The sequence below is a fragment of the Salvelinus sp. IW2-2015 genome, linkage group LG14, assembly GCF_002910315.2.
Source record: "Salvelinus sp. IW2-2015 linkage group LG14, ASM291031v2, whole genome shotgun sequence".
Classification (NCBI taxonomy): domain Eukaryota; kingdom Metazoa; phylum Chordata; class Actinopteri; order Salmoniformes; family Salmonidae; genus Salvelinus; species Salvelinus sp. IW2-2015.
Window position 1 is genome coordinate 26,009,278 of NC_036854.1, and position 26,738 is coordinate 26,036,015.

The 26,738-nt window shown below is 40.5% G+C and overlaps 1 pseudogene; it reads right to left on the reverse strand.

Moving 5' to 3' along the window:
- Nucleotides 1-1,629: 1,629 nt before the first annotated feature.
- Nucleotides 1,630-25,094, reverse strand: LOC111972757 (myosin-6-like; annotated as a pseudogene).
- Nucleotides 25,095-26,738: the final 1,644 nt, after the last annotated feature.

Sequence of the window (26,738 nt, forward strand, 5' to 3'; positions counted from 1 at the left end):
GTGTACGATGTAATAATGTGCAGTGTAGCCCAAATATATTGTTTTTGTTGTGTTGAACTTGACAGTAACACGTGAGTGAGAGGGGATTATTACATTTTTTACTCTGTGAATGTTATTTTTGCACACATGTAGCCTTGTGCACTTGATCGACGTCTACTTTAGTGGCCACTATAATAGAGCAAAAATAGAATGCCTGTTTGTTTCATTCTATTTCTACTTTAAGATGTTTTTTTCACAAGTGCAATATTTAATTATAGTACCGAACTGTTTTTCATGTTCTATTATTGACAAATTATAGAAGTTTCAGTATACCGTGCGACACTGATCGAATTGTCTTGAAAGGGAAAGATGCACACCCGTAAAACATTTATATTTTGGTACTGGCTGGTAGAATTACTCACTCTGTGGGATCAATCATCAGTGCTAGGCCAGCATGACTCCTTTTAGTATGCAAGAAGTAATTGTTATGAGCATGAAGACTAATTTCCATTATCTGTAAGTTCATGGACAATAATGCAAATCTTATTTAATGAGTACAGAGACAATTATTTTATATTTTAGCTTCACTATCCTATTACATATGGAGGTGAGTGTAGTTGTCTGTTTGGCTCAATCACATGGGCAAGTCAGAATAACCTACAGAGTTGTGCAGTTCAGTGGAAAGATTGTAGGGGGTAAGGCTCTCCAAGACATATACAAAGAGTGGAAACTGCTTTAGATCAAACACAACCTCCACGGAATAATCAATATGTAAAACTTGCCATAAGTGTGCAAAATCAGGTCTTTGCCTCTCAAAACCAAGAGATCCACAAACCGTTTTGGCTGTGTTACCGACATCTGTTAAATGTTTAGTATATTTTTACATCTTATCCGACGTGTCACAACTGAAGTTCCTTCATGGAAAAATAAAGTGATTCTATTCTTAACTGCCAAATATGCCCTTAGGGAAAGCTAATAATCACAGTACTGAAATTATGAAAGATCCCTTTCAGTAGGTACAGTACCAGTCAAAAGTTTGGACACACCTACTCATTCCAGGGTTTTTCTTTATTTTTAGTATTTTTCACACTGTAGAATAATAGTGAAGACATCAAAACTATGAAATAACAGATAGGGAATCATGTAGTAAACAAAAAGTGTGGTTGAGAGAATGCCAAGAGTGTGCAAAGCTGGCATCAAGGCAAAGGGTGGCCACTTTGAAGAATCTCAAATATAAAATACATTTGGATGTGTTTACACTTTTTTGGTTACTACATGATTCCATATGTGTTATTTCATAGTTTTGATGTCTTCACTATTATTCTACAATGTAGAAAATAGTAAAAATAAAGAAAGACCCTGGAATGAGTAGGTGTGTCCAAACTTTTGACTAGTACTGTATGTCAATAGATAAACACATTTTATAGAATGCGAGTGCTAGTGGGAAAGTCACTTTCTGTCCAGCATGCCACTGGGCCATGTGATTAGAAGTTAACTTGAGTTAAACAACCAAATTAGATTATGGAACATACCAGAAATATTTTATCAAAATGTCCTGTTCGTAATGGAATCAACACCAACCCTGATAGATGTCTATACCAGACAGGAAAAACCTTTGGTTTACAATGTTACAAGGAATACACGGAGGGGCTATTTTAAATTGAGTTTATTCTTTATTCTACTCATGTTACATGGAGAATATAGAAAACTAAAGCACTACAGTCAGGACATTTTCAGAAAGGTCCATCCGAGAGCTTCACTCTTCATCATGTCCTTTCTGTGACAAAGAAGATAGATAAAGGTTGAGAAAATGTACTTATGTATATTCTGAAAACGTTATTATTAAATACTGTTCTTCATTTAAAGGAACCATTATGTTTAAATTTTACAATCAAATCTTACAATAAATAATTTACAAAAACTGTTTTGTTTGCCATTGCACAGAAAGTGAACACTGAAACCATTATGCTTTTGAAATAATGTTTAAAAAATAGTTAAAAGTGAACAATAATCCAATTCATATTTGATTCTGTCTTATAATGAATGTACAAAACATTAGGAACACTTCATAATATTTAGTTGCAACCCCTTTTGCCCTCAGAACAGCCTCAATTAATCTCGTTCCACAGACCATGTTGACTCCAATGCTTTCTACAGTTGTGACAAGTTGGCTCGATGTCCTTTGGGTGGTGGACAATTCTTAATACACACAGGAAACTGTTGAGCGTGAAAAACCCAGCATCGTTGCAGTTCTTGACAAACTCAAACCGGTGCGCCTGGCACCTACTACCATACCCCGTTCAAAGGTACTTAAATGTTTTGTCTTGCCCATTCATCCTCTGAATGGCAAACATACACAATCCATGTCTCAACTGTCTTAAGGCTTAAAAATCATTCTTTAACTGGGCTCCTCCCCTTCATCTACACTGATTGAAGTGGACATAAATAAGGGATCATAGCTTTCACCTGGATTCACCTGGTTAGTCTATGTCATGGAAAGCGCAGGTGTTGCTAATGTTTTGTACACTCAGTGAATATAAAAATATGTCATGTGAATGATAGTATAGCTGTTTGACATCAAATACTTACAAAGCTATTGAGGTAGAAGCTGTTGACATAGTTGACATGAGGGAATTTTCAAAATATAATCAATATAATTATTTTGATGGAAAGAACTGACCTGGGAGCTGGCATCACAACTCTTGACCTCACTCTTCATCCTTTCCTTTCTGTGACAGAGAAGATGGATTGATCATGAGTATTTTTTTTATATTACTGTGTGAAGGAAAACATTTTATACTGCCATATACTGTGTCCTTAAAGTGATATGGTTGGAAACTTCAACAGGAATGTACAGTATATTATGGTAAAAGGTTTACATTCGTTTTTAGAAATCTGTATTTTCAAAACCATCAGACCATCAAAAAATCTGTTTTAAACCATTTCGTTTTGCGTTTTATATTTAAAGTCCACAGGTTTCTTTTGCTTCAATAGAGTGATCAGGGRCATGCAACTGTAGTTTTCCTCWGCAAAAGAAAAGCTTATTTTTCAAGTTCCCGAGTGGCGCAGCGGTCTAAGGCTCTGCATCTCAGTGCTAGAGTTGTCACTACAGACGCTGGTTCGATTCCAGGCTGTATCACAACCGACCGTGTTTGGGAGTCCAATAGGGTGGCGCACAATTGGCCCAGCGTCGTTAGGGTTTGGCTGGGGTAGGCCGTCATTGTAAATAAGAATTTGTTCTTAACTGACTTGCAAAGCTAAATAAAGGTACAAAAAAACTTCAGATGACAACAGAAGTGCAATGCTATTTTGGGTAGCAGCTAAACAAGTAAATTAGGTATTTTTTGCAAAAACGATGCATGGTCATCATATTTCTCGTGTTTAGCCAACTGTATTTCCTAATGTTTTGTTAATCTTGCATTTTACCAGAGTAAAGTACACAGAGAAAAGTATCGGCGAAAAGTAGCTACACATCAGTCAGAGTGCTATCTGCTGATAGAATGCCTATTAGTGAATGCAGGAATTTGATTGGTCTAACGACATGAGCAAGGATTTCTTATCTGAGTGGGGAAGTGCAACTGAAGCACAACATTAGTCAGAAGCTGAGCAGAAATGGCAATAAGAAACATTTTAGATCTACAGTACGTTTACAAAAGTGTTTTGTACTTTTTTTCTGCGTGAAAACGCAAAATTCTGCATTAACGCTACCCCTCCTGGTATGGAATACACTATGAACATCATGCTGTCCCTATACAGATACTAAACAAGTACCTGATTTACCTTACTGTGTAATACACTCAAGAGTTTACAAAACATTTATTAGAGTAATTATGTCCAATTAAAGAATTCAATGGACACAAAAAAATAAGTTGGGGCCCTATGAAATCTGTTCAATTTCTTGCCTAATTCTGTTTTTTCCCAAATTCTGTTTTTTCCGTTTTGTCTATCCAGGTTTCTTTTTTTTGCCCAGTTTTTAAAGTTTTTTTTTCGCTCAAAATTGCAWTTTTTTTATAGAAAAACAACTAAATTGAATGTTCTAAGTCCACAACAATGGTTTAACTACATCAGGAGACCACTTTTGAGGTCTGGGAAAAATCTAATACCTTTTCATTTTTGGGTGTAGATACCATTTAATTCAACTGGGCACCAGCAAGAGACTTGTTTGGTTAGTGGTGTTTCTGTACCACACATGTAATTGCAGAGTTTGCTAAACAAATCGCCACTGGATTGATGCAAATAATCATGATATCATGATACCAGGTAGGCTTACTTTGTAGTTAACATTTAATTGAGAAGGCTTTTGGGAAACCCTTTCCATCTACCAGAAAACGGTTATCATTATTAGCATCATCGCTAACAGCTACACAAAGTGGTAGACAAACACACACACAAAGAAAGGGGCATTCCTGCGTTGCCTCTTCAATACATTTTTGCTCTTCAACTATAGGATGTACTGCAGAAAATTGTTAAACCTGTTTGTGGCACAAATTCAAGGAGTAATCTAAAACAATTTTAGGATGAGACACAATTAAATTAAAGGGGAACTCCTCCAAAAAAACAGGAATATAAATAACGATAATATGAATAGCTATTTGATGTAATATGCCTTAAAGCTATTCAAAGTTTCGGTTTTTGCCATCTACATGGGAACACTACAGTACATGGGATGTTTGCAATGATCCTTTCGACTCTTGAAAAAGTAACTTTACTGACCTTGGAGCCGGAATCACGACTCTTGGCTCTCATCTTGTTAACCTGAGACTCAGCAATATCAGCCCTCTCCTCTGCCTCATCCAGTTCATGCTGAATCTTGCGGAACTTGCCCAAATTAGAATTGGCTTGTTCCTCCTGTGAAATGTTTTAAGTATGATTTAAGTTTTTAACAAACAACTATTTGAGAATTACAGATGTATCAGTTGGTGGAACGTTTTCTACTTACAGCCTCCTCTGAAGTTCTCTTGTAGGATTTGACCTTCAGCTGCAGTTTGTCCACCAGGTCCTGAAGACGGGACAAATTCTTACGGTCTTCCTCAGTCTGTAGCCAAAAAGAAAGGAAAAAATTGTCATTTGTATATCTTACATTTGATTCTTAGCATGTTAATAGTGCACTGTCAAATTAAAATATATGATGTACCTGGTAGGTGAGTTCCTCTCATATTTACGGACACCTTTCACAGAATCACTGCTCCTCCTTTGCTCCATTTCCACTTCACTCTCTAGCTCCCTCACCTAGAAAGACATGATGGATGTTAACACACTACTTCCAATTACGTTGTTAGTTACCACTGCTTTTAATATTAAAGCTAGAAATATGAAAAATGATTTGGAATTAATAGAAGATTATGTAGCTGGGCCTCAGACACTTACTCTGGACTCCAGCTTCTGGATCTGCTTCTTGCCACCTTTCATGGCAATTTGTTCAGCTTCATCCAGGCGGTGCTGCAGGTCCTTGATGGTCTGCTCCATGTTCTTTTTCATGCGCTCCAGATGAGAACTGGTGTCCTGCTCCTTCTTCAGCTCCTCTGCCATCATGGCAGCATCGGTAATGGCCTTTTTGGCCTTTTCCTCAGCGTTTCTGCACTCCTGCACAGCTTCYTCCACTTCATTCTGAAGCTGGGATGTGTCACCTTCTAGCTTCTTCTTCTGGCTCAACAGGCTGGTGTTCTACACATATATATGACAAATTACTTTTAATATAACCTCAACAAGTCTCAAATCGCAGACATTTTAAGGAGAACACAAATTGTGATCTATTACCGTCTTACCTGTGAGTGCAGGAGCTGAACTCTTTCACTAACATCCAGCAGTTCCTGCTCAGCCAGTTTGCGGCCTCTCTCAGTCTGCTCCACCATGGCTCTCAGCTCATCCAGTTCAGCCTGCATCAGGTTGTTGCGTCTCTCTACAATAGCAATGTTCTCCTTCAGGTCATCATTGCCACGAAGAGCATCATCCAGCTGCATTTGAGAATCCTGTAGAGAGAATTTATGATTTTACTATATTTATTGTTTCACAGTGTGGTTTGGCTTTTTGTGAAGGCACAAGCAATATTTTTAATTCACAATGGTGTGGAAGTATTACCTTCAGATGGGAATGAAGACCCTTAAGTTGCTTCTGGGCCTCTGCTGCCTGCCTGTTAGCCTGGCTGAGCTGGATCTCCATCTCATTGAGATCTCCCTCCATCTTCTTCTTCAGCCTGAGAGCTTCATTCCTGCTGCGAGTCTCTGACTCCAGGGAGCTTTGCAGGGTATCCACCACTCTCTGCTGGTTCCTCTTATTCATCTCCATCTCCTCATCCTTCTCCACTAGCTTCCGTTCAATGTCAGCTTTGACCTGATTGAACTCCAGCTGTGCTCTCATGATCTTGCCCTCCTCATGCTCTAGGGAGCCCTATGAGAACACAGCCACCCATAGTTGAGAATATTTTACAATTCAATTCTGGTACTTTCACTATCAGTAAATGTTTTCTATTCTTACCTCAGCTTCCTCTAGAGCTGACTGTATCTCAGCCTTCTCCTGCTCCAGCTGTTTACGGATCTTCTCCAGCTCATGGATGCTCTTTCCTCCCTCACCAAGTTGCTCAGTCAAGTCAGAAATTTCCTCTGTGGAAAAATGTAATTGTACATCAGAATATTTGTTATCTCTAATGTTGTTGATTTTCCATCTTTAATTGTCTAGGTCATGCTATTTAGTGATAAGAAGGAGAAGAAGAAGAAGAAGGATAATAATAGGAAGAAGAAGGATAATAAATTGACCCAATTTCTCCAAATGTTATTCCGCTACCAAATATGTTTTATAATGATAATTTATATAAACTCAATTTAATTATACATATTCTCTTTTACAGAAAGTGAATAGATCAATTGATAGTGACAGAGTCACACATTGTATAAGATACAGGGTTGCAAACTAGTCACCTTTCGGCGAAATTCGTTTTGAATCCAAAATAGGTAACATACTTGATTTGTATAGATCTGATGATAATTTTTTATAAATGTTTTTGTCCAATATGCACGTTTTGGTCACAACTGACTATAAGCGAACGAGGGATGCGCGTTTGGAGCAATACTGGCTGTATCCAAGGCTCAGCCAGTAGCACGGGCTCTGGAAAGACAGCGAAGAGTGGAAAGGCAGTTTGCCAGTTACATCAGCAGTTACAGCAGCAGCAGCGCGTCCCCTGAACGACAACGAAGAGGTAGGTGAGAAGCCTGGAGAAGGTGATGAAGCGTACTTCATGAGCTGTAACCAAAAAACAACTGGCATTTGGAAAGTTTGAGGTGAGGGAGCAAGAATTGTTAACATTGTTAAGTATATAGCTACAGTAGCTGTATCGAATTCTCCCTTAGCTAGCCAGAGAAATGTTGAGCAACTTGAGCTAACTTAGCTGATCGAATAATTTACTTTATGGTGTGAAAATTAGCTGGCTAACAAAGTCACAAGCTAACGTTACAACATCAGATGAGGTAACGTTARCTCGAGGAACCAATTAAGTTGGCTATAGTGTTAACTGGTATACAACTCCTTGCCATTTCTCAAGCTGTAACGTTTGTTGCTCACTGGACACTGGTAATATGTGTGAAATGTTAACTAGCTAACAAACAAACTACTATCTATAAACTAATGTTTTCCATCTGTGGTTAATTTTCAGAATGAGAGAATTAGGTGAAAATGAGGCGTTGCTTGTTAACAAGTGGATTCAGGGATCAAGTGTAGCTGGAGCTGGGCCTGGCTTAAGCTGGAAGCCACTATAGAGGTGAAAGGGACACCATACACTTTTCCTCTTTCTCACTTTTTCAATAAAGTGGATTAAAAGGGATATGCCAGGTGTACCCTCTGCCTGAAAGAGATAAATTATGCCAACAAAGGGTATCATGCTCTACTGGCACATCGTAGAACAGATGTACACAGTCAGAAAGTGTACAATGTAATAACACGCAGTGTAGCCCAAAGATATTGCTTTTGTTGTGTTGAACTTCACATACTGTAACACTTTTGTGAGTATTTTATGTTTTACTCAGTGAACGTTATATATTTGTTTTGTTTTTACTTTTTACCCCTTTTTTGTGATATCCAATTGGTAGGTAGAGTACTGTCCCATCGCTGCAACTCCCATACGGACTCGGGAGAGGTGAAGGTCGAGAGCCATGCGTCCTTAAACAAGACCCAGCGAAACCGCACTGCTTCTTAACACACTGCTCGCTTAACCCGGAAGCCAGCCGCACCAATGTGTCAAAGGAAACACCATACAACTGGCGACCAAAAGCAGCATGCATTTACCCAGCCCGCCACAAGGAGTCGCTAGAGCGTGATGGGACAAGGACATCCCGGCTGGCGAAACCCTCCCCTAACCCGGATGACGCAGAGCCAATTGTGCACCGCGTCATGGGTTTCCCTGTTGCGGCTGGCTACGACACAGCCTGGGATCAAACCAGGGTCTGTAGTGAAACCTCTAGCACTGCGATGCAGTACTTTAGACCACTGTGACTATAATCGTAGTCACTGTAATAGAGCAGRAATAGAATGGATGTTTGTACTTTAAGATGTTTTTTTCCCAAGTGCAATATTTAGTGTGTGTGTSTGGTCACATGCGTTCTATTATAAAGGCTGTCATGTCTAACTGCAATATCAGTGTATTGTTTATTCTGTGGACTTGAGTGTCATTTGCGATAAAGTCTAGGCAACAAATAACATTTGATAGCTTTCCTTAACATTTTTAGCTATGAGTTAGGTTCACATTAACCACATTTTAGTTTACACAGAGACTGATCATGTCGATAATAATCTTTGTTGTTTAATTAGTACACAGTTTAAACCTGCATTTCAAGAAGGGATCCAGCCTGAAAGTCACTAGACTAGACTTCATTTTAAGCAGCATGTTTCTGTGCAAAAAAAATGTGTCACCTTTTTGGGCCCTCACCAGTTTGCATCCCTGAAGATGACTTCCCAAACAAAGTACAATTTCTTTAACTCCTCGACTTTAGAAGGTCATAGCTCAGCTTCTGAATGTTATAGAGACAACCAAATATTTCCCCATGTGCATCAGAGTTGTGCCTTTCTCTGGCTGTTTCTGCTTGTTTTCTAGCCTAAAGCATTGCGGATGTATGCGTTGTTTTAGATCAGTGTAACAATTGTGAATTGTGCCCTTCAAATCAAGGAAGGTCCCGTGCCCCCCCATGAAACGTTGGCACGGCATAGGGAACCCCTGTACTAAGATACTTAGTCTAATAATGCATATGCTCTGACCTTGAAGGTTCTTGTTCTCCCTCTTCATGGTCTCTAGATGATCCAGAGATTCCTCATAAGAGTTCTTGAGTTTGAAGAGTTCAGTGCTGAGAGATCTGGCCTCTTTCTGGGAGCTTTCCAGCTCAGTCTGAGCCTCTTCAAACTTCTGCTTCCACTCAGCCAGGACCTGGAAACGTAAGTGGTTTCAATACAGTATATGATTAGGATAAGATGTACTTTATTGTCCATTAACTTACAGAAGAAAGACACTCACAACCCAAGCCCCTGAGACACACAGGGGCAGGAAGCAATGGGTCAGCCGCAGTACTGCGCCCCTGAAGCAATTATAGGGGGTTAAGTGCCTTGCTCAAGAGCACAACTCTAGACGATGGTACGATGATATCAGCAAACCTCCGGTTACCAGCTCACTTCTCACCAGGTTTTCCAGTCTGATGTTGCTGGCCCACTTCTCTAACCACTAGGCTACCTGCTGCCCCTATCATGTACTATAATGAAGGCTAATAGGACTTGAGTATACCATTTATTTTCTTACCTTGTCGAAGTTCCTTTGCTTTTTGTCCAGAGCGGCAGCAGCTGCATTGGATCTCTCCACATCCACCATGAGATCTTCAATCTCATTCTGGAGTCTGTGTTTAGTCTTCTCCAGGGAGGAGCATTTAGCATTAACAGCTTCCACAGCTTCCTCTGCATCCTGCAGACGCTGAGCCAGCTTCTTCCTGGATTGACATAGATGAGAAACATTTAAGACATCTGCCTTTTTTCTGTCTGATTTTTAATGATTGTACAGTGCATTCGGAAAGTATTCAGACCCCTTGACTTTTTCCACATTTTGTTACGTTACAGACTTATTCAAAAATGTATTAAATGATATATTGTCCTCATCAATCTACACACAATAACCCATAATGACAAAGCAAAACAGTTTCTTTTTCAATTTTAGCAAATTTCTTACAAATTAAAAACAGAAATAACTTATTTACTTAAGTATTCAGACCCTTTGCTATGTGACTCGAAATTGAGCTCAGGTGCATCCTGTTTCCATTGATCATCCTTGAGCTGTTTCTACAACTTGACTGGAGTCCACCTGTGGTAAATTCAATTGTTTGGATGTAATTTGGAAAGACACACACCTGTCTATATAAGGTCCAACAGTTGACAGTGCATGTCAGAGCTGAAACCAAGCCATGAGGTTGAAGGAATTGTCTGTAGAGCTCCGAGAGAGGATTGTGTCGAGGCACAGATATGGGGAAGGGTACCAACAAATATCTGCAGCATTGAAGGACGCCAAGAACACTGTGGCCTCCATCATTCTTAAATGGAAGACGTTTGGAACCACCAAGACTCTTCCTAGAGCTGGCAGCCCGGCCAAACTGAGCAATCGGGGGAGAAGGGCCTTTTGTAGGTAGGTAACCAAGAACCCGGTGGTCACTCTGACAGAGCTCCAGAGTTCCTCTGTGGAGATGGGAGAAACTTCCAGAAGGACAACAATCTCTGCAGCACTCCACCAACCAGGCCTTTATGGTAGAATTGCCAGACGGATGCCACTCCTCAGTAAAAGGCACATGACAGCCTGCTTGGAGTTTGCCAAAAGGCACCTAAAGACTCTCAGACCATGAATAAAAGATTCTCTGGTCTGATGAAACCAAAATTGAATGCCAAGCGTCAAGTCTGGGGAAAACCTGGCACCATCCCTACGGTGAAGCATCGTGGTGGGATGTTTTTCAGCGGCAGGGACTGGGAGACTAGTCAGGATTGAGGGAAAGATGAACGGACCAAAGTACAGAGAGATCCTTGATGAAAACCTGCTCAAGAGCGCTCAGACCTAAGACTGGTGCGAAGGTTCGCCTTCCAACAGGACAATGACCCTAAACAAACAGCCTAGACAACACAGGAGTTGCTTCGGGACAAGTCTCTGAATGTCCTTGATTTGCCCAGCCAGAGCCCGGACTTGAACCTGATCGAACATTTCTGGAGAGACCTGAAAATAAATGCGCAACGACGCTCCCCATCCAACCTGACAGAGCTTGAGAGGATCTACAGAGAAGAATGGGAGAAACTCCCCAAATGCAGGTGTGTCAAGCTTGTAGCGTCATACCGAAGAATTCTCAAGGCTGTAATCGCTGCCTAAGGTGTTTCAACGAAGTACTGAGTAAAGGGTCTGAATATTAATGTAAATCTGATGTTTCAGTAATTGTTTTGTTATTAATTTCTAAAAATCTGTTTTTGCTTTGTCGTTATGGGCTATTGTGTGTAGATTGATTAGGGGAAAAGACAATTTAATCCATTTTAGAATAAGGCTGTAACGTAACAAATTGTGGAAAAAGTCAAAGGGTCAGAATACTTTCCGATTGCACTCTATATCACGTAATACAAGTATCATTCATGTACTTTTGTGTGTCACTAATTCAGCCAATGTTGAATAGCCTTAAAAGTATGAAAACATCCTTACTTTGCATCTTCAAGCTCCTCGGTCTTCTGGATGGCATCGGTTTCATACTTGGTTCTCCACTGAGCCACTTCAGCATTAGCCTTGGACATGCCACGCTGCAGCTCAGACTTGGCCTCCTGCTCCTCCTCATACTGCTCCCTCAGCAGGTCTGAGTCATGGCGAGCAGACTGCACTGCATGGGCAAGTGCGTTCTTTGCCTGGTAAGGACATTTTGTAAAGAATCAAATTATGCCGGAGGTTAAATGAAGTTGATTATTGACACTGCATTTTTAGTATAAATACCTTGACTTCCTCYTCCAGTTGTCTCTTGAGGTCTTCAATCTGCTGAACGTTGGACTGCTTACCTCTGGTCAGTTGGGAGACCAGAGAGTCCTTCTCCTCCAGCTGTCTGGCAAGTTCACCTGTTTTAATGCAATTCTAATTATTTCAAATTATATTACTTATTTGGTTATTTGTTGTTGCTGTTCATGTGAATGTCCAGGTTTTTAGTTAATATACCATTCTCAGTTTGAAGCTTTGCTTTCTGCATGGTGAAATCATTGATGGATCGCTGTCCTTCCTCAGCTTTCGTTCTGTATTCACTCATCTGGTCCTCCAGAGTGCGGCACATTTTCTCCAAGTTTGTCTAAAAACACATTTGTTTTTTGAATGACAGAACACCTTCACTAGATTACATCTTTAAAAAGCATGTACAGATAACATTTTTTTTTTTTTTCTTAGTGATACCACATACTTTGGACTTCACAATCTGCTCCATGTTGGAGGCCACATCATCCAACTCCAGCCTGAGCTCACTCTTCTCCTTCTCCAGCTTCTGCTTCACTCTCTGAAGGTTGTCAATCTGCTCTCCCAGGTCAGCCACACTGTCCGCATTTTTCTTCCTCAGAGTGGCAGCTGTAGCCTCATGCTGCAGAGTAGCCTCTTCAAGGTCTCTGCGCACCTTCTGGAACTCAGCCTCCCTCTTCTTGTTCATCTCAATCTGAGCAGCAGTGGCTCCACCTGCCTCCTCCAGTCTCTCACTGATCTCCTCCAGCTCTCTGGCCAAGTCTGCCCTCTGTTTCTCCACCTTGGCACGGGCAGCTCGCTCAGCCTCAAGCTCTTCCTCCAACTCCTCAATGCGGGCCTGAAATGGAGGGAATTACGATTTACAGAACAAGTGTCAAGTGTACAATGGTGGAAAGAGTACTGAAATATCCCTCTCAAGTAAAAGTAAACGGTAGATCATTTAAAAAGTACTCTGATTACTTCATTAAGCTTGATAACCTTAGCAAAATTAGCTAATTATCTGAATGTTGTTACACATAATTTCCATGCATTAAATTGAAAAAGTACTCGAGAAAATTAATGTACAGTAGGATCTAAGTTAGTTTATTTTATGAGTTTCAACAAGGCAACATTTTAAAATAAATTAAACATGCAAAGCAATTAAAATCAGGGGTGTAAGGATTACTTAAATATTTTACTTAAGTAGAATACTGTTACACAACATTTTACTCAACTAGAATAAAATTACTGACTTTGAAAAATACTTGGAAAAGCTACTCAATTGCATTAACGAGAGTAGTTGTAATTCGTTACTTTACAACTCTGCAAGTGTAACAGAAAGATTCCCTTTTCAATAATGCTATTGAAATACCTGCAGCTCCTTCAGTTTCTTCTGGAGTTGGGCACTCATGGCCTGCTCATCCTCAATCTTGCTGTTGAGTTGGCTCATTTCAAAGTCCTTCCTATTGAGAAGAACATGCTTTTTGAGAAAGCATTTTCTACTGAATAATATTCTATAAGCATTTTTTGATCTGTGATCTTACTTCTTCATTCTCTCCTCCATTTGTTGCTTGTCGTTCTCCAGGTCCATTAGGCTCTCCTGGGTCAACTTCAAGTCTCCTTCCAGCTTTCTTTTGGCTCTCTCAAGGTCCATCCTCACCTTCTTCTCTTGCTCCAGAGACCCTTCAAGCTGATGAAGGATATATCAAACAATATTCTATTGTAGCCTATTTTAGAATATTACTTATTTGTTGTAATTTTTATGAATTCCTATTTGGTACTCACATCATCAACTTGCTGTTCCAGTTTGGCTTTGGCCTTGGTCAGCGTGTTGACCTTGTCCTCCTCACTCTGCAGGTCATCCAACGTTTGCTGATGAGCCTCCTGCAGAGCCTTCTTCTCCTTGGTCAGCTTGGCAATGATTTCGTCCAGAGCTGCCATCTCTTCAGTCAGGTTTTTAACCTAAGGAAACAATGTCATTACGCTTTCATCCAAAACAATCAATTGGAGTTTTAACAATGAATGAAGAACAACTTTTACCTTGTTCTCTGTGGCATGCTTTTCCTTCTCCACTTTAGCCAGAGTGAGCTCCAGATCATCAATGTCCTTCTTGAGTTCTGAGCACTCATCTTCCAGCTTCCTCTTCTTAGCAGTCAGCTCTGAATTCATCTCCTCCTCATCCTCCAGTCTTTCTGTCAGCTCTTTGGCTTTGGCCTCAAGCTGGATTTTGCTCTTGATCAGACYCTCRCATCTCTCTTCAGCATCACCAATAGTGTCTTCTGACTGTSAATGTGTCAATATATTGTAAGTATATCAAATTCTCCAAAGCTCAGAAGTTTGTTTGGTGGCAAAATATTTGGAGACTACAAATGCTCCACTGATTGTACATACCTATTTAGCAAATCATGTCTCCTCTTTCTCTGTTTTTACATTTCTCTAGTTAACTAAGGCAATTTTGACAAAGGATGTGAGTGCAGAAACGTAACTGTAGTGCAGTTAAAGTTACTCACAGTTTGGACAGCTATCTGCAGGTCATTCTTCTCTTGGATAAGGGAGACCATCTTCTCTTCCAGCTCTTTTCTACGGGCTTCACTTTTAGCATAAGCCTCTTTAAGCTTCAGGAATTCTTCCTTCATGTTGGCCATCTCCTTCTCAGTCTCTGCTGACTTCAGCAGAGGTTTAATCTTGAAGTACATCTTCATCCAGGGCCAATTCTTGACACCCATGAAGGCACGAATGTTCCATTGGATCACAAGCAAGGCATCCYTGTGAAATGGAATAGAAGTAGCTTTTTATACACCCTTTTCCACCTCCACCATATTGTCTGCAGAAGTTGTATCTATTCTTATTCCAACCTGCGGTCAACGATTTTCTGGAACTCAATTCTGGCAAGAAGACCACGTGATCGGGCCTGCAGGCCAGTGATGATAAGGGCGAGACGGTCATCTCTCATCTCCTCAAGGGTACCCAGGAGACCAGCCTTGAAGAACACCTAATGATACACAAAGGCCATAATGTGGTGGTTGGATCGTCTTGTATTTCGTAGGATTGTATTTTTCTGCCAGTTGACCACAAATAACTTGAATGTGTTATCCCCATGTTTATAGTCATGTTTAGATTGTTTATGTCTTGCCTCTGTGCGAAAAAGCCACAAATTGACCATAAGGTGGCCCTAGAATGAGAAATTGATTTTACAACCTCAAACCCAGCATGTTGACCAAGATTTAAAACATTTGGCACAGTCTATCTCAAACAGTATGTGCACAATGCTTTTAATATTTTATATGTAGCCAGATCTGGATTTACTACATGGTGGCGCTACACCAAGTATATATTTGTATCTCTTGACTTGATCCATTTAGCCTAGAGACAGATGATATGTAGTTAGCATGATCAGTGGTATATCGGCAAGTGACATTGCTCCGGTTGACCTGATGGTGTTGTATTCGTAATATCATGCTTGGACCCTGTAATTGCTGCTATTGTTTTTCATCTATTTAGAGAACTTACCTTAGTGTGTCCTAATCTGTACTGGGTGTGGTCAATGTCCAGAGAGCCCAGCAGTTTTTCTGCTGCCTTCATGTTGTCAATGAACTGACCCTCAGGGATAGCATTTGGATTGAGGATGCGGTATCTGAATTTAAATCAGAAAGCCATTATCTTCAAAAATGGAACACCTGAATAGGTAAACAGTTGAATTTATGCATAATAAAAGCATAATAATTTGTACCTTTGTTTGAAGTCAGCATACAGGATCCTGTTGGGGAAGCCCTTTCTGCAGATCCTGATGCCTTCCAGCACACCGTTACAGCGCAGCTGGTGCATGACCAGAGGATTCTCCATGGCCCCAGGAGTCTTGGTCTCGTTGGGGATGAGGCAACGCACAAAGTGGGGGTGAGTAGACCTCAAGTTGGTCATGAGTTTACCCAAGTTCTCCTGTRAGTAYGWCAAATGTAGAATTTTCCATAAATKACTYYCAGTACCTCACGAGTCATAACRGCATTTAATGCTAACATGCCAATCCACAACAAACTGACATSTCAAATTTAGCRCAAATATAATACATTTGTTATTTTCTGCCAWTTGAAAACATCAGAAGTATATTGATTTAAAGTCAGATTTACCCTGTGCAATGCAGACACAGTCTGGAAGGAAGAGCCTTTCTTCTTCTTTCCTCCAGCCGCTTTTTCTTCAGCACCTGGATAATAATGATATCAATTAAATATATTATTGTCATGTACATTTGTATTTATTTTAGTGGTTTGTAGTCTTTGCCGATTAAAAACACATAGTACCTCCTTCTGCTCCAGCATAGCTCACAAAGAGGTTAGCCAGGAACTTAAGACTTGACTTCTGGAACAGTCCGACCACAGTCTCATTCAGCGGGTCCTTGTTCTTCACCAGCCAGTTACCAATGTTGTAGTCAACAATGCCAGCATAGTGAACCAGGGAGAAATGGGCCTCTGGTCTACCCTTAATAATCCTAGGCTTCTGGAAGCATGCATTTTTGCCCAGATGGTTCTCATACAGCTTAGCTTTGAATGTAGAATCACTGGCCTTGGGGAACATGCACTCCTCTTCAAGGATGGACATGATACCCATGGGCTGAAAGGGGAAAATGAATGAAAATAAATGAATACTAAGGCAAAAGCATAGTGAATAAATATGAGAAATAGTTGTTGAACACATTTAGGAAGATTGCCCTTGTGATGTTTGAAATCAGATTCAATCATATAAATTAAACTACTGCGAAACTGAAGACACCAACCCTTTCAATGAGGTCAATGCAGGCAGCCAAGTCCATGCCGAAGTCAATGAACTCCCAGACGATGCCCTCTTTCTTATACTCTTCCTGCTCCAGCACAAACATGTGGTGGTTGAAGAACTGCTGCAGCTTCTCATTAGTGAAGTTGATGCACAGCTGCTCAAAGGTGTTGAACTGAAATAGAAGTTTACAGTTACTTTATTTTGTCAGCTGTAATGTTTTAGATGAATCGTTTCATGACGTGGCTTTTCATCAAATCACTCACATCAAAGATCTCAAAGCCGGCAATGTCCAGCACACCAATGTAGTGCTGGCGAGCGTTCTTTGTGTCCAGAGTAAGGTTGATTCTTATCACCATCCAGAGGAACATGTTCTCGTAAATTTTCTTTGACAGTGCACCAATGGAGTAGTACACCTACAAAATATTGAGAAAATAATTTGCCAAAACGTAGGCTCCACATAAACGCATAGGGACAGTTTCCCAGACACAGATCAGGCCCTGGACTAAAAAGCATCGTCAATGGGGAATCACAGGCATGAAAATATTAGCAACTCTAAACAGAAGTTTTATGCTCAAAATTATTATCTCCTGGAAATGTACAACTTTCTTGAGACTCACCTGGTCGACACTCTGACCTTTGGTGACCCACTCATTTCCTACTTTGACCCTTGGGTGACACAGCCCCTTGACCAGGTCAGCAGAGTTCAGGCCCATCAGATATGCGGCTTTGTCAATATCTGGAAAGGCAAAGTTTTATGGTTGGAGGAGGCAATCTGACCGTCAGATTTTTCAGACATTACTTTATGTTAAAGTGAGAGGTTTTTAATCRGTGCTCACCCTCAGTGCCATCTGCCTCTGCTTGCTCCTCCCGCTGCTTATTCTTGAACTTCAGGTTGCCGTAGTGCATGATGGCCCCAGTCAGCTTATAAATGCCATTAATCTCTTCTTGGGAGAATCCAAGCACATTAAAGGCATCCTAGTTTCGAAATAAAAGCCATTGTTTTNTGGCCCCAGTCAGCTTATAAATGCCATTAATCTCTTCTTGGGAGAATCCAAGCACATTAAAGGCATCCTAGTTTCGAAATAAAAGCCATTGTTTTTGTATTGGAGAGAGAGAGTTGGATACAAGTGGATTATTACCACATACAGTGAGTGTACAAAACATTAGGAGCACCTGCTCTTTCCATGAAATAGACTGACCAGGTGAGTTCAGTGAAAGATTTCATCCCTTATTAATGTCACCTTCGATCGGTGTCGATGAAGGGGAGGAGACAGGTTAAAGAAGGATTTTTAAGCCTTGAAACAACATGGATTGTGTATGTGTACCATTCAGAGGGGGAATAGACAAGACAAAATATTTAAGTGCGTTTAGGACGGGGTATGGTAGTAGGTGCCAGGCGCACTGTTTTGACTGTGTCAAGACCTTCAACTGCTGCTGGGTTTTTCACACTCAGCAGTCTTCCGTGTTTTTCAAGAATACCCAAAGGACATCCAGCCAATTTGACACTACTTTCAGAAGCATTGGATTCAACATGGGCCAGCATCCCTGTGGAACGCTTTTGACACCTTGTTGATTCCATGAGTCCATCCTCCAACAAATTGTAGGCTGTTCTGAAGGCAAAAGGGATGCAACTCAATGTTAGGAAGGTGTTCCTAAGTATTTGACACAGTGTATACAGTATGAACATGTTTTACTCACATCAGTAGCCATTAGTTCATCTGCATCATTAATGGAAGTTACAGTAATCTCTCCTTGGGAGATGAAGGCGTAGTCATAGGGATTGCTGGTGATGAGTAGCATCTCTGAAAATAATCGAACAGCACAGTTTAATTTGTGTTCAGGCTGTGGAATAGGCCATAACATAACATACTATTAGGAAAGTTGGCATTATACAAAAAGAACAAAACAACAGTAATATTATAAATAAACAGGATGGCAAATTAGTCCTAAAACTGCACCTGGAGATTGTTTTTCGTGCATCAAATGTCAATGTTGTGTGCTTAAATGGCATTTAAATAATTGAAACTTTCTCATGGACAAAGGAAATGTTACTGCATAAATTACAATACATTATGTTGTGAGTTTTACGGTTGTGAATGAGGGGTAGCACACTGCATGCGCTGGCTGCACCATAAGAATTTGATTGGAATTCATCAGAAATTCTCAGTTTAATTCAGAATGGACCTCAAGCCCGCTCAGCACACAGTTTGATGATTTAATACTCACCCAGCAGTTCTGGTTTCTTTTGGGACAGGATCTGGTAGAAGATGTGATAGTCTCTCTCAGTCCCCTTGAGCTGGAAAGTTACACGTGACTTCTCCAGAAGATCTGATCAGTATTGAAAAGTGCTTTTGGTATTAATGTGTTTCCTGTCAAAGAGATCTGTTCAATTCTGAGCAATATATCACTATTGTACTCACAAGTCTCAATGTCAGCAGACGAAAGCTTTCCACTGACTCCAAAATGAATTCGGATGAATTTACCCTGTAAGTTATTGTCAAAAGCAGAGATTAATGGAGCACACCAGATCTGGGTTCAAGTTAGTTGTTTTTCTTTTTGAATAACCTCCGGTGTGCTTGATTGAGCTTGAATGGCTTTAAATCCCACCTATCTGGTAGGCTCAATTAAACACTGAAAGTATTTGAAATAAAACAAATACTATTTAAACCCAGATCTGTTGCATACATACAGTCCCAATATGGAAGATTAGCTGATGGAGGAGGAAGATTAGCTGACGTCATGACATCAAACTAATGGGAATCCTAATAAAAGTATTATCCTAATAAAATTAATACGAGAGATAGTGGATCAGATTAACATTTATGATAAGATTTGAATGGTCTTTGACTGCAAACAAAGACCAAACTTACGAATCGAGAGGAGTTGTCATTCCTGATGGTCTTGGCATTACCAAAAGCCTCCAGGCAGGATTGGCTGGATGATTTGATCCTCCAGCGTCCCCTAGAAACCAACATCCATACAGTGTGAAAATGCTGCAATGAACACCAAATACTCCATGAATAAAAATTGATTTTGTCATCTAATCAAATGGCTTTCCAGACTATTTGCATTGCCCCCCACTCCTCTCTCCCACTCTTTTTCAACCCTGCTACTCTCTGTTGCTATCATCTGTGTATAGCCACTTTAATAACTCTTCCTACATGTACATATTACCACATCTAACCGGTGCCCCCGCACATTGACTCAGTACCGGTACCCCCTGTATATAGTCTCACTATTGTTATTTTACTGCTGCTTTTTAATTACTTGTTACTTTTATTTCTTATTCTTATCTGTATTTTTTTAAACTGCATTGTTGGTTAGGGGCTCGTAAGTAAGCATTTCACTGTAAGGTTTACACCTGTTGGATTCTGCGCATGTGACTAATAAGATTTGATTTGATTTGATATGCTCAACCAGCCATGAAAAATGTTTAGTTTAGGATCGATAATGATGAACACAGGGCTTGACATTAACGCTTGTCCGCTTGCCCGGGGCAAGTAAAACAAATTTWAAAAAATTGGTTGGACAAGAAGAATATAGATTTAAGTTGTCCGTATTGGACAAGTAAAAAGAATCACTGAAAAATAAATCACAATGTGTGTCATCATGGATCAGTGTCCTCTGGATGCAATGTGTTGCACACTGTTCTCCCAATCTCTGCAGAGCAAATCAGAGTATAATTATTGTAGGCCTTCGTTGACAGGCATGAGCGGTCTTTCGATCATGCAGTCGTGAGAAAGCCACATTGCTAGTTAGTGAGTTATTTGCGCAATTATACCAACATTTTGGTCGGCAATGAAAATCCTGGAAGGGTCATGTTGTTTGCATCACCTGCATCTGCAGTGGGCCTTTGCCAGAGGAGAGAGAGAGACATTTGCGCAGTAGGTAAAGTAATTTTCTGTTTACTGTTTACCTTTTTTTCTTCTGCAGCGCTTTTCTTTCCACTGACAGCAGCAATGCTGGCAAAGTACTGAATGACCCTCTTGGTGTTCACCGTCTTTCCAGCACCGGATTCTCCACTGGGATTGAAAATACAAACGTCTCAGAATTTATCTTAATTATAAATAGCCTCAAATCAATATAACCTTTGGTTGATGTACTTACGTGATAAGAACAGACTGATTTTCCCTGTCTGTTGAAAGAGAAGTATCAGTAAAGTGTCATCACACAAAAATCTTTTGATATGTCAATGTAAATGTAAAGTGATATTTTACCTGACAACATGTACTGTAGGCATTGTCAGAGATGGAGAAGATGTGAGGAGGAGCTTCTGTCCTCTTCTTGCCTCTGTATGCATTGACAACAGACTGATCGTACACTGGCAGCCACTTGTAGGGGTTGACAGGACACAGAACAGCCCTGAGTAGGTCTGTGGAAGACGAGGAGATGCAGATTTAGGTTCATTTGAATGAATGTTTGATTTAATGGAGATATTAGCAGGCAGGCATGACTTACGTAGATCATCCAGGCTGCGTAACGCTCTTTGAGGTTAAACAGCACAGCAGGCTCGTGCCAGGAAGCGTGAACATCGCCATGTCCTCAATTTTATCAAACTTTGGCGGGTTCTGGGGGTGAACGTCATCCTCCTTCACAGTAACAGTCTGAAAGATGGGCAATTTAAATGATTTTGTGTCATTTTCAAGGTGTAGAGGTATTCACTTTTGAGACAAATTGTAACTTSATTTTTCACAAGTTATTAATTGACATGTAATGCCTGAAGTTAAAGATCTCAAGTTAGAATTCTGCTCTTAGTTTTATATATACAGTGTATAACAATGTGGACACCCCTTCAAATTAGTGGATTCAGCCATACCCGTTGCTGACAGGTACATAAAATCGAGCACACAGCCATGCAATCTCCAGTAGAGCTCAGTGACTTTAMACGGGGGGATGCCACCTTTCCAACAAGTCACATTTTTGCCCTGCTAACGCAGCCCCGGTCAACTGTAAGTGCTGTTATTGGGAAGGGGAAACGTTTAGGAGCAACAACAGCTTATCGCGAAGTGGTAGGCCACACAAGCTTACAGAACGGGACCGGCGAGTGCTGATGCGGGTAGCTCGTAAAAATTGTCTGTCCTTGGTTGCAACACTCACTACCGAGTTCCAATCTTCCTCTGGAAGCAACATCAGCACGAAAACTGTTCTTCGGGAACTTCATGAAATAGGTTTCCATGGCTGAGCAGCCGCACACAAGCCTAAGATCACCATGTGCATCGCCAAGCGTCAGCTGTAGTGGTGTAAAGCTTGCCGCCATTGGACTCTGGAGCAGTGGAAACACGTTCTCTGGAGTGATGAATCAGGATTCACCACCTGGCAGTCCAAATGACGAATCTGGGTTTGGCGGATACCAGGAGAATGCATAGTGCCAACTGTAAAGTTTGGTAGAGGAGGAATAATGGTCTGTTTTTCATGGTTCGGGGTAGGCCCCTTAGTTCTAGTGACTGGACATCTTAACGGTACAGGAAACAATGTCATTCTAGATGATTCGGCGTTTCCAACTTTGTGGCAACAGTTTGGGGTAGGCCCTTTTCTGTTTCAGCATGACAATGCACAAAGCGAGGTCCATACAGAAATGGTTTGTTGAGATAGGTGTGGAAGAACTTGACTGGCCTGCGTAGAACCCTGACCTCAACCCCATCGAACACCTTTGGGATGAATTGGAACGCCGACTGCAAGCCAGCGCTAATCGCCCAACATCAGTGCCCGACCTCACTAATGCTCTTGTGGCTGAATGGAAGCAAGTCCCCGCAGCAATATTCCAACATCTAGTGGATAGCCTCCCCAGTGGACTGGAGGCTGTTATAGCAGCAAAGGGGGGACCAACTCCTTATTAATGGCAATCATTTTGGAATGAGATGTTCGACGAGCAGGTGTCCACATACACTACATGGCCAAAAGTATCTTTTAAGAACAATTTTAATAGTAAAATATTTACCTTTCCAAACTCAGTATCAACGGTGACTTTAGCCCCATCTCTGCTGGTGATTGTGGCCTTGACGTACTCAACCTCAGGGTCTGGNTCTCTGCTGGTGATTGTGGCCTTGACGTACTCAACCTCAGGGTCTGGCACATAGCACTCTCTCTTTATGTCAAAGGGTCTAGTCTGGCATTCCATACGCTCCTTGTCTGACTTACGCAGATAGGAAGCTGCGCCGCCAAACTCTGCCATCAACGCGTCCCCCATTCTTAAACCTGTGCAGGCAGAAACAGAGCATTGAATGCAGTATGAACATTATTTACACACAGTACCAGGTTTAAATTAATGCTGACCCCAAACTCTGCCGTCAACATGTCACACATTCTTAAATTTGTGGCACATAGCTTTGAATGCGCACAGTGGGGTTCGAAGTTGTTGACACCCTTGACTGTAGAAAATTAATTATATTATTTTTTACTGAAACAATTGCACAGAGGAAGAGATTTTGTTTAACAAGTGATATTTTTTCCCTCAAAAAGGTAGGAGTCAAAATGATAGACACCTCCTAAAGATTCTTATAAATGAAGTAGTCAAAAGTTTAGTAATTTGTCCCATATTCCTAGCATGCAATGATTAAATCAAGCTTGCTACTCTACAGACTTGTTGGATGCATTTGCAGTTTGTTTTGGTTTTATTACAGATGATTTTTTCTACAATAGAAATTAATGGTAAATAATGTATTGTGTCATTTTGGAGTCACTTTTATTGTAAATAAGAATATAATATGTTTCTAAACACTGCAACATGAATGTGGATGCGACCATGATTATGGATAATCCTGAATGAATCGTGAATAATTGTGAGTGAGAAAGTTACAGAGGGTCCAAGATCATACCCCCAAGACATGCTAAACTCTCACCATTACCAATAACAGGGGGGTTAGCATGTATGTATGTATGTACAGGGATGGAAATTAAGCTAGGCTGGAAGTCTCCAGGATGCTAGCTGTTCCCATAGACATCCAGTCATTCCGCTAACGAAAGTTAGCAATTTTCATACTGAACGCAGAGACATAAAAAATGTATCCACAAGTTCATCTGACTCTGGGGAAKTAGATAAAAGGCCTCACTGACAAAATCCATAACTATCCCTTTACTTTGGAACCAGTTTTGAAACATACATAAAGTGATACTAGTATCCAATATTCCAATTTATTTAGGTCTTTGGGGAAAATGTTTGGGACCGACTTTTAAAAATTAATTTAGTGAAGTATTAAGGCAAAATCAAAGGGCTAACTTACAGCCCTTTGATTTTGCCTTAATACTTCACAAAATTAATTTAAAAAACTCACTCCCAAACATTTTCCCCAAAGACCTAAATAAATTGGAAAATTGGATATTAGTATCACTTTATGTATGTTCTGTATATGAGCAGTATACTGTGCCAGCATGGCAGACCAATAGAAATGTAAAATATATGGAGTGGCTGTGGATCTGACTTTTTCAGGATTTTTTGTCCACTGCGCTAAAACATCTGGAGCTTCCCGAAGCCTCTGCGCATGTGCAGATCACGTCCTGCGCGTGTGCATATTCTCACCTTTAGATGCAGAGAACATGCTACTCAGGCGAATGGTCACGGTGCTTGTTATGTGATCTTGCAGACACTGATTCAGCTTTGATCTAACTTTATTATTAAACATGCGCCATTCGCTTGAGTAGCCTGTTCTCTGCTCATAAAGTATAGAATATACACATTCGCAGAATGGGATCCGCACATGCGCATAAGCTTCGGAAAGCGCCGGATCTTTGAGTGAGGCCGAAAAAGTTGGATTCGCAGCCACGGCCTAAAATAATAGCCTAAAAAAGACATGAGGGTCGAGGCAGAACACCAGTAGGCTACCAGATTTAGAATCCTAGATTGATAAGACTTTATCTGAACAATATGAAGGTCAGCAAACCAATAGCACATTGAAAATAAACCAAAACATGTGAGGTTCACAGCAGACCAAAAGTAGCTAGGTCCACTATAGCTCAAATCTACAGCTTGTGTTAGTGATGACACTGACTACATGTAATTACTGTACGGGAAAGACGTATTATGCATCATATACAAGTTGACTAGATGAGTAGACAACAAAATAAAACATTAGTATAAAAATGTATAGTTTTCATGGAACACATTTAAAGACTTAATGCAAACCACTAAGAGGCGCGTTGTAAAACTTATATTTAAAAACCTATATACTAATAGAAGACTATTAGTCTTACCTGTTCTTGGTCACACCTTGAATACGTTTGGTGGAAAGGATCTCTACTGAGAATGAAATAGACAAATACAATGACCAAAATCAATCAACTGAACACTTATGTGTGGTAATGACTATTGTTAGGTCCTGTGATGATAATCTTTGCCCTCCTCAGCAGACTGCCTCTATATGCTTACCTTCAGGATGTCCAGTGCCTTGTGTCTCCCCCTGGTCTGTCTCCACTGGTCTCCATCACTCTTTATAGAGTGTTGATCAGCCCTATATGGAGATGGGCCATCTATTGTAATAAATTAGTCTGATTATTTTAGAAGATCTGTATTTGGAAGTAGAGGGTGTGTTTCTCAGACCAATGAGGTGGGAGGAGGGGAGCAAAATCCCACGGTGCATGTATAGCATCACCCTTTGCTGTAACTCCTTTTTTGGAATGTCACTTTACGAGATGGCTACATGACGACGTTAGGACATTTCAGAGACTATTTTAGCACCCTCCTTTATAGAGCAGTTTCAGGCACCATGTATATCCAACACTTATCAATCTGGTATGTTTGAGCATTGGAAATCCCTTGCATCTAGTGTTTTGGTGCAATATGTCAGCAATGCCAGTAAGGGGGAGTAGTCTTTATGAAGATTAATTTTTTGAGTTTTGCATTTTATGTTCTAGTAAATGTTTGGCAACAAAGTAGGATGTCTCTTATGAACAATTTTGTTGTTTGCGTGTTGTGATTGCTTAAGGTCATTGAGATGACATGTTAGTCTTGCATGGTGTGAAATCATTGCAAGATAACTGCAGCTGTCCTCATTTGTTCACAAAGGCAAGGTCACTGTCCTATGTATTGTCGCCGAGATTCCCGTCTACTGTAAGCATAACCCTAGGCCCCATCTTGTTGACGTGGCATTGTCTACTTTTTATCCTTGAGGACAAATATAAACCTGTGAAATTCTTATTGGATTCCTTCTACTGTGGCCCTCACCATGTGACATTGTAATAGCTGCAACCTTTTCACATAAATATTTCCAGGCCACAAATTGAACACAAGCCACCTTCCTCAAGCAACTCATGTTGGGGGACTCAACATCAACATCAAATAAAATTGTATTTATCACATGCTTCGTAAACAACAGGTGTGGATTAACAGTGAAATGCTTACTTACATGAGTTGTTAACAAAACTTACACCCAGGGCGTCAAACTTACACCCAGGGCGTCATGCCTAAGTTTGAAAGAAAGAAAGATATTTTTTATTTTACAAATAATTATTTAGTGCTCCTTCAAGGAAAATGTGTCCAACAGGCCAGATACTCGTCAAACTTTCACTTTCAAAGACAATATCACATTTAAACCTTGGTAAATAGCCTTTTATAGTTTTACCCCCTTATTTATTAGCATATTTTGTGTAAAGTATGGATCAACTCAGTCTTAATACAATTCTATTCTCACAAAAACATTTCATTCTATTCCATTCTCTCCCTTTAAATTTCCATTAGACTAAGTGGATATCTGATAAGGTGCTGAGACAAGGGGCATGGGGTCTTAGATTTGTAAGTGCCATACTGTTAAAGATCAAGATAGCTGTCAGGGCATCATGTACAATATGGGGAAAGTCAAGCTGTTAAGGTGATGATGTAGGGGTGACATAGCTGGAAAGTGTGTTACCTCCTTCAAGACCTGTGCATTATAGTATACTGGAGGCCTTTTGACTCTTTCAACTTCACACCTTGCACCTCGCTTCAGCCTTGAGGTTCTGCAATAGCTTCCAAAGCTGAACATACCATCTCCTGCCCTTCAATGACTTGCTAAGGGTCCCATTCCCAGCTGTCGTGTGTTTGTGTGGAGGGGAGAAGGGGTGGCTGTGC